Source organism: Pyrus communis, chromosome 3 (genome assembly GCF_041283825.1).
Source record: "Pyrus communis isolate YQ-2024b chromosome 3, ASM4128382v1, whole genome shotgun sequence".
Taxonomy (NCBI): domain Eukaryota; kingdom Viridiplantae; phylum Streptophyta; class Magnoliopsida; order Rosales; family Rosaceae; genus Pyrus; species Pyrus communis.
In genome coordinates, this window is record NC_142567.1 from 19336354 (window position 1) to 19346072 (window position 9719).

At 40.3% G+C, this 9719-nt stretch overlaps 1 pseudogene; it reads left to right on the plus strand.

Annotated features, from left to right (window-relative positions):
* The first annotated feature begins 6553 nt into the window (after window positions 1-6553).
* Window positions 6554-9489, plus strand: LOC148698093 (uncharacterized; annotated as a pseudogene).
* Window positions 9490-9719: the final 230 nt, after the last annotated feature.

The window sequence follows — 9719 nt, forward strand, 5'->3', positions numbered from 1 at the left end:
CTTCAAGTCTGGGGAGTAATCTGGATTAATCTCATGGGATGAAAATGATTTGAGACATCGATCAAGTATAAATTCATTGTTGTGTAGTCTCTTCCTCTTCTAAGGAAGTGAATCCTATGAACCGAGTGATCTGTTGTGCTTCAGGCCAAGATAGATTGATTAGTTATCCACCGGTGTACCAGACCGTCTAAGAGAGGCATCCAAACCATCCAATAAGGGCGGCCCACCTTTTGGGAATGTTAACTCGACCTCCGTATAGTACGTCTGTCCTTGCAGGCATGTTTGCAGCTGGTATATGATCTCGTCACTTTAGCTAGATCAAATGAATACGTCTGGAGCAACATTCTGAAAGCTAGAATTCATCGCACTTGCTTATCATACTTGTGTGGTATGGGGATCGAGATGAGACATAGTGGGTAACGTCTATGCAAATTGGTGCTGTTCTAGGAACGTTGACGTTCTTATCTCCTTCTAACGGCATGAAGACTGTCTCATTGAAGTGACTACCCACAAATGAGCGGAAAAAAGATTGCATGCAAGGGTTCTAAGAGAGCGAAGGTGAAGGAGAATCATAATCGACAAAGATTCATAGCCTTTTTTTGAGGACCCATATTGGTACATTGCGGCGGCGCAACTTGGCACATGGAATGCACACCCAAAACGCATAAATAAGAAGCGTCATGTTCATACTCAGTAACCAACTGTAATGTCGTATAGGTTGGGTGGCAATGGGCCTTAAGGTAGACCAACATAGCTGCGTACAAGCTTGCATAGCCCTTGGCAGAAACCGAAAACTTGGTACGTTCACCAAGGTCTAGGTGATCATTTAAATTGTGCTTTATGATTGCTAGGCGAGGCTATTTGGGGTGAACATGGGAATTCGATGTTCAATTATAAACCCAAGAGATCATGCTTCGGGCGTGATGCCACACCTTGGCAGGCCTTAATTTTACCATATATTGTAACAACAAACTCGAAATTGGATTGTGAGAGAGATAGACCCCGAGTTGGATTCGGTATCCAGCCAAAGCTGAAGGGGTCTATTCGATAGGTATTTGCTGAAGTAGAGTAGTACAGTTTGGTGCACCTTTGCCGAAGCAAAACATGCCTTTCGATGCATCTCTGCCAAAGCAAGGCATCACTGTGCGGTAGGCTCTGACCGAACTGGGTTAAGCTATTCTGTAGACTCCAACTGACTATACCGTTTGGTAGACTCCAACCCAACCTAGGTCTATACCTTTTTCTCATGTTTGTGGTAGTAATCAGATCTAACAATTTGGTAAACTTCCGCTTTCTACACTACTGCTCAAGAGTGAGTTAGAAACTTGGAAAGTCGAGAAAAGTATTCTCCAGTCAAAATTCGATCGGATTTATAAACTTTAGAATTGTACTCATTCATGGACGTAATCATGGTGTGCTTCAGGCAATATCTCGCATGATCAGACGGTCCGTAGGAGCGAGCCAAAGAGCCAAGGAATCCTCGTTCGAGAGGTACTTCCGTGGGTAGCTTCAGGCATAAGTCTTCGAATAAAGTTCGTGGCGGAGGCTTATTCAGCTCTTTCATGCCATTATTGGCTACAATGGTTTCTCAACTTATTGATAGTTAAGTGGAGATTCATGTCTTGTACCCCACATAAAGTGGTTTGTATTAGAAACTTCCAAATCATGAAAATCGAACTTGTGACGGTTCGACAATCCATTGAATTGGAGGGAACAAGATTGTGTTTGGTGCTATGAGAATGAATCATCCATAAGCATCAAAGTTAGAACATTCGAGTTCTAAGACATGGTTTTCATGAAAAAACGTCGGGTTTCCATGGGTGTATTTGTTTTATGAAAACTTCGGGTTCAAAGGCACTAAATTTGAAACTACATGTTCAATTTAGTTTAAGAACAAAGAGAGGTTCCTGCAAGAACATAGAGTTGATTTAAGTGTAGTGGATTTGAGTTGCTTTAAGAACTCAGGTGTGAGCGCTTCGGGACTACAAAAGGATGTCAACGGTTCAAGGAAGAGAAATAAATTATTGAATCGTTAATGTCCAAAAGTGGGCTCCAGGCCAATAATTTTGGATGTCTTGTCAGATTAATGGATTGGTGGTCACTTTTAATTAATTCAATAGATCGAGACCAAACGGGGTCGATCATAGAAGCAAAATAATAAAAAGTTTTAGACCATATTTTGGGCTAGATGGTTGCGGGCCATTTGAGAGAAAAGCCCCAAAAAATTGGTTAAGGCCATGAAATTGGGGCAAAAAATATGGGTGTGGGCTGAAAAAAAAAACAAGCCAAAAATGGCTTTGGGCCGAGAAACAAAGGTAGCCTAGCATTGGATTTCTGGCTGTTGTCAAATCTGCAAAGCCCAGCAGCTGCAGGCAGCCTAACATCTTGCAAAAAAAAAAAACTTGTAGAAATGGCCAAGATCTAAGTAAACCTTTGCACGACGAAACTTTTTAAAATTCGTCGGGCAAGATTTGAGTGGCTTCACCTCATTTTTCGCCGTTTGCCAAATGTTTGCCTGTCCAAATTACTCCGTCGCACAAAGCCTTCGAAAGAACAAAAACGTTGACCACGTTTGGCCTATCAAGAGTTAATTTTCGTAGGACAAAGTGAATTTAACTGACGAAATACCTTATGTCGGGCTAACCTTAGTTGGACAAATAGTAATTTATGGTAATACCAACATGGTTTCCAAGCAAAATTTTATTGAGACGTCGATCATTGACTAATATGAAGATCTAAAGGAGTGTTATAAATATTATTATTATTATATACGTAGTCGTATACTTGGACTATTATGTAGCATATTATTATCATTAACTGGAAAGAGTCTAATGGGAAAGAAAATCCACTCTTGCCTTCCAATACATATTTGGTGTTCTCTCTAGTTTATCTATTGCGTATTTCATTCCCAACTTTCGGATATTGTCCATACTCCGTATATAATGTATAAAGGGACCATAATGTACCGTTTAATTTGGAATCGTATTTGATGAATCGATCAATCTTCTCTCCACCTTTCATCATGCCTATGAAAGTCTATGCAAAATTAAGAAAATCAGTGGGACGGTTGGAAACAAAAAAATGTGCTGCATGATATATGTAGAAGTGCATATATGCCTCCAGGATATATACTAAATAGTTTGGAAGGTAAACCCTTACACCAACAAGGGGCAACAACCCTATCTATTATACGTATAAATGCATGTAAACAATTATATTAGAGACCAAAAATACAAAACAAATTATTTACAATTCCCAAACAATATTAGATGTCTCTATAGGACAGTTGGGTTGGTGTATGGTACTGTAACCAGTTCAAAGCTTCAAAGCCATGGCCTCGTGATTTTTAGGGGGTGTATTCAATTGGGATTCTAAGGGATTTTAATTCTTTTAATGAATCTAAGGGTATTCAATTAGGATTTTAAGTGATTATCTGAAATTCAAAGTGTATTCGATTAGAATTTTAAGATAGTTTATTAAAATCTTTAGAAATCCGGGTGTATTTAATTAGGATTTTAAAGTATAAATCCATGAATTTTTGTGGAGTTTAATTGATTTGTAGAGAGATTCCATATAAAATTTTGATCTAATTCCCTCGAAATCTCAATGGGAGATGTGAGATTTGTGGATGCTTAAAATACACTACGAAATCTCTTCAATTCCCTCTAATTCCTCAACTTCCTCAAATTCTTTAAAATCAATTTCTAATTGAATATACCTAGACAGAGCTACCGCACGGTTTTGTTTCAGCTCCAACTATATTGTCCGCTTTGGCATTCCCTGCCCGAAGACAGAGCTACCGCACGGTTTTGTTTCTGTGGACCGGTACTCAGCCATAGCCAGCGCCTGCTCTCCCCTCAGGGAGTCCACAAAAGGCCTAGTTGAAACTTAAGGTTGGCAATGGATATATAAGGCCCAAAGACCACGCCCTCACGGGCGATGTGGGATACTACATAGAATGTTATAAACTTCTTTAAAATCCTAATTGAATACACTCGAATTTCTGAAGATTTTAATAAACTATCTTAAAATTCTAATTGAATACACTTTGAATTTCAGATAATCACTTAAAATCCTGATTGAATACCCTTAGATTCATTAAAAGAATTAAAATACCTTAGAATCCCAATTGAATATGTGACAGCCCGTCTCGAAATATTTGTATCGATGACGTGAAATTACTAAAGTACCCTTGAACGGTTGTGGCGTTGTGTGGTTTAAGTTTTGGAAGTCCCTATCATTTTGGACCCAATTAGAACTTAGCTTTTTGTGGTTTTTGGTTGGTGATCAAGCTGGACCACATACACACACACTCCCACGTACCATACACACAAACACTAAGACCTCTCTCTTCTTTCTCTCATATTTTCTTCCATTTCCGTACAACCGTAAGGACAAACCGTCAACCAAGCATTTCAGGCATGGATCGAGGTTTTAAAGTTAACATTCAAACTCCTTGCAAGCTTATGAGTTGATCTATACCTTTGTTTGGACTTAAAACTTTCGAAAACCTTTGTTTCTCGCGAGCTCCGATTTGGGTACTATTTATGCAAACATGATCATGAAGTTTTTAGAAGTTTTTAAGCTTCTAGGGAGCTTTAGAACATCTTCACGAAGCTCGAAGAAGAAAAACGAACTGTTTTGGATGTTGGGAAGTTGAGTTTGGCGAGTTTCAAGTTTGGCTGGATTATCGTGGGTTTCCGTTGTATTTAAGTCCCAAAAGTGGTAAGGTTTTATTCTACTCGTTGTCATCTTCATTTGGGTACAAATTTCATGGGTTTTGGTTAAGAAATGAGAAAGATATGAAGTTTGTAAGTTTTTCCAGAAACCTGCGAAAATTCAAATTGCAGACGGCAGCGCTGACGGCGGCGGACGACGGCGACCGGCGAGGCTCGTCGGAGAATAAGACGAATATTCCGTTAAGGTTGACGGAATATTCTAACGGCGTCAGGTAACGCCGTGAACTTCTATTAAGGTTTTAACGGAATATTCCATAGAATATTCCCAAAGGCAGTTAACTATTCCGTTAGGGTTGGTCGAGTGTGGGGGTGTGTCTGGCTGTGCCTTGGCCGGTGTATGGGTAGTCAGAAAATTTTTCTAAAAATATGAGGATGTTTGTGGTGTTGAGTAGATCATGCTAGTATATTCAAACACCCCATTTGAGCAATGTTTGTAAAGTTATTACCTAGTTTTCGTTTGTGCTTTAAATTAACGTTTATGTAGTTGTTTCGCATATAGGTGAAACCTATCCTCAAGACAAGCGCAGTCAATCAAGGCATGGGGGCTACGACCCTTCCACATACCAGTGAGTGGGCTTTTGGTTTTCAGTATATACCTATATACTTGGTATTTTTCCCAGAAAATGAATTTGAATGATTATATGTCTTGAAATGCCATGCAAAGTATCTGCCTATTTTACTCATGCCTTAGTAGTTGCATATATTTATGATTGGTGTTGCGGACGCACCGGTAAGTGCCAGGTAAATTTATAGATTATGGTTGTGAGATTGATGATTACGTGAGATGTATTGAGAGCTCATAAACCTGCACCCCGGTGTTAATGCTCCTGCCCAGAGTTAGGGTGCAGTTCTTCACGTGATGTTCACCTCCCACACCATACGCTCACTTTGGATCCAAGTTAAGTGCACAGTCTTGTCGTACAAAACACTTTAGGTGGTTCCGACTGGTAGGTGACCTGCAATTATTTGCATAGTCTTCACGTGATCGTAGCACTTGAGCGTTCTAGTTTACACCCAATCTTGTCGTACAGACCAATTTAGGTGGTTCCGACTTATGTGCAGGTATATTTGTTGAGATGTGGATTTGAGTCGTACAGGTCACGTTAGGTGACTCTGGCTAGATGGATGAGCTCTAGATTCAGCTGTACAGGTCCCGTTAGGTGACTCCGGCTGATATATCATTTGCATTGATTTATATCACCTGGCTTACATATATTTTTATGCTGAGATATTTAACTTGGCATATATGTGGATTTTGCTAATTCGGGTATGGTTTCGATATAAGTATATATTCTATTTTCTGGGAAATTATACAGGTTTTACACTGAAGAGTTAGAACTTTTGAGAAATGAAATGATTTTTAAAAGCTTTGTTTTTGCCCACTCACACTTTCTGTTTTGCGTGCCTTCAGGTTCTAGTTAAGAGTTCTTTTGGTGGCTTGCGAGGAATTCACGACAGCTCTGACAGATTATCACCATTGTCGGATTACCATTGGTGTTGTATAATTTGTTATCGTCCTGCTGGAATGCATTTAGGCTACTTATGCTCTGTTGTGAATTTACACTTATTTTTGTCTTGCACCGTATCTTAGTTAGTGCTCTAGTTAGTTTGGTTTTGATATTTCTTATATTATCATTACTTTAGCACTGTGCATATGGCTACGTCACCTTCATGTGACGGCCAACACACCTTGATTTAGAGAGCCATGTCGTTCAGCTGAGCCTAGTTTCCCGGATATAGCTCAGTTAGGGGAAGCTATTGCTACTACTATTCAGTCTGCGCTCTGCCTTTCTCAAAGGACACCCTTGGAGACTATGTATAATTTAAAGTTAGATAAGTTTGAGGGTAATGAACGTCATGAAGGGGTAGAGCGGTGGCTAGACCATCTTGAAAAGACTTTCCGAGTGTTGCAAAGTCAAGAGAATCTTCATTCTGAAAGATGGGTCGAGAAGACTACATGGTTCTTAGGTAAAGAACCGACATCCTGGTGGGAACATGAGGTTTATCATTTGACCCCAGAGGAAATTGCTGACTGGGAAGTGTTTAAACAGTTGTTTCAGAAAAGGTTTATTCCCCCTGAGTATATTGATCGCAAGAAGAAAGAATTTACTCAATTGAGACAGGGGAAGATGACGGTGAATGAGTATTACAGAAGATTCACTGACTTGTTTCGTTATCATCCGGATGTTGTTGCTAATACGGTTGAGATGCTTCGTCGTTTCAGATTGGGTACTAAAAAGAAGTGGCGTTCTATGATGACCACTACCCCTTGTGCTTCTTACCAGGAGTTCTATGAGATTTTGTTGAGGTTTAATGATTCAAAGAATATGCCTAGTGAGAGTGAGGAAGAAGAAAATGATGGCAATCAGAAGAAAGATGACAAGGATAAAGGTCAAGCATCTCAAGGACCTCGCAAGACTCAGAGCTTTAAGCCAAGTGAAGCTAGTTCTAGTTCTTCCAGCGGGGGTTTTAGTGCCACTGGTCAGGGAAGAAGTGGTAGATTTTCTGGGGGTCCTAGATTCCAGAGACAGGGGGATGCTAGTAGAGGAAAGACTCCGTTGTGCCACAGATGTAACAATAGGCATTTTGGAGAGTGTCGGCGAGGCAGCAGTGGATGTTTTACTTGTGGACAGATGTAACATAGAGCTGTAAGTTGTTCTCAGAATCAGCAGAGGCCCTAGCAGCCTTCCTTGCCACCACCAGTGCCGATCCAGCAAGTTCCAGGGTCTGGTAGTTATGGTCAGATCGATCGTGGTGGTGCTTACCATTATCAGGGTGACGTAGTTCCTTATGCTTCAGGGCAATATCAATATTCCCAGGATCCTTATTACCAGAGTGGTTATCCTCAATATTCTGGAGGTTATGCGCCGTATCCTTCCATTCCAGCTGGTGGATCTTTGTGGTATCAGGGAGGATAGCCCCACAAAGGAGATATTGCTTCTAGTAGTGCAGGATCTTCGAGGCAGTCTGGTCAACCAAGTCAGGGGCGTAATATGCAGGGTCGAGGTGGTCAGACTAATAGAGGTCGTGGTGGACGACAGCAGACCAAGGGGCGGATCCACAACATCACGCTGCAGGATGCTCAGAATAATCCTGACTTAATCATGGGTACATTAAATATTCTTGGTCACTTTACTAGAGTGTTAATTGGTTGTGGTGCTACACATTCTATCATTTCTCATACATTTGCTTAAGTGACGCAACCTCATCCTACACCTCTAGGGTATGATTTAGAGTTTGCTATGCCTAGAGGAAAGAGATGTTATGTTGATTGTGTTTATCCAGGATGTCCAGTGATGGTGGAGGATGTAGTTATGCGAGCTAACCTTATCCCGTTAGATATTGTTGATTTTGATATGATTTTGGGCACATATTGGTTGCATTATAATCGTGCCAATATAGATTGCTACGGGAAAACAGTTACTTTCCATCATCCTGGAATACCTGTGGTTGCTTTTGTGGGTGAGCAGAGTGGGGTGAGGCATGGCGTTATTTCCGCTATAAGAGCAAAAAAGTTATTATCAAAAGGTTGCCAGGGATACTTAGCTCATGTGGTGTTGAATGATGTTGCTCATAGTAGTATGGAGGACGTGAAAGTAGTCAGGCATTTTCCTGATGTATTCCCTGATGATTTACCTGGATTGCCGCCAGACCAAGATGTGGAGTTTACTATTGATTTGCTTCCAAGTACGGATCCTATGTGAGGCATGGCGTTATTTCCGCTATGAGAGAAAAAAGGTTATTATCAAAAGGTTGCCAGGGATACTTAGCTCATGTGGTGTTGAATGACGTTGCTCATAGTAGTGTGGAGGATGTGAAAGTAGTCAGGCATTTTCCTGATGTATTCCCTGATGATTTACCTGGATTGTCGCCAGACCGAGATGTGGAGTTTACTATTGATTTGCTTCCAGGTACGGATCCTATATCTTTGACTCCTTATCGAATGGCTTCTGTTGAATTAAGGGAATTGAAAATTCAGTTGCAGGAATTAGTTGATAAAGGTTTTATTTGGCTTAGTATTTCACCCTAGGGAGCTCCAGTGTTATTTGTGAGGAAGAAAGACGGGACTTTGAGGCTATGCATTGATTATAGGCAATTGAATCGGGTAACAATTAAAAACCGTTATCCATTGCCGCGTATAGATGATTTGTTCAATCAGCTTCGAGGTGGCTGTGTATTTTCTAAGATTGATTTGAGGTCTGGTTATTACCAGTTGAAGATCAGCAATGAGGATGTCCCTAAGACAGCTTTCAGGACTCGTTATGGTCATTATGAGTTTTTGGTGATGCCATTCAGATTAACGAATGCACCAACAACTTTTATGGATTTGATGAATCAAGTATTCCAACCATATTTAGACAGGTTTGTCATTGTCTTTATTGACGATATTCTGGTGTACTTTAAGTCTAAATCAGAGCATGTTCGACATTTCACTTTGGTGTTGAAGAGATTGAGGGAACGCCAATTGTATGCTAAGTTTAGCAGATGCCAATTTTGGTTGGATCAAGTGGCATTTTTGGGACACGTCATATCTACTCAAGGTATTCAGGTGGATCCTCAAAAGGTAGCAGTAGTGAAGAATTGGGAGCAACCTCGAACCGTCACTGAGGTACGGAGTTTTCTTGGCTTAGCATGATATTAAAGACGGTTTGTTAAAGATTTTTCAATCGTTGCTTTGCCATTGACGAGATTGACTAGAAAAAAGATTAAATTTGAGTGGGATGATAATTGTGAGCAGAGTTTCCAGTAGTTTAAGTATTATCTCACTCATGCACCTGTTTTAGCACTCCCAGATGATAGTGGTAATTTTGAGGTCTACAGTGATGCTTCCTTGAATGGTTTGGGATGTGTGTTGATGCAACATGGTATGGTGATTGCTTATGCTTCACGATAATTAAAACCTCATGAGATGAATTACCTTACTCATGATCTGGAATTAGCAGCCATTATCTTTGCTTTAAAGATTTGGAGACATTATCT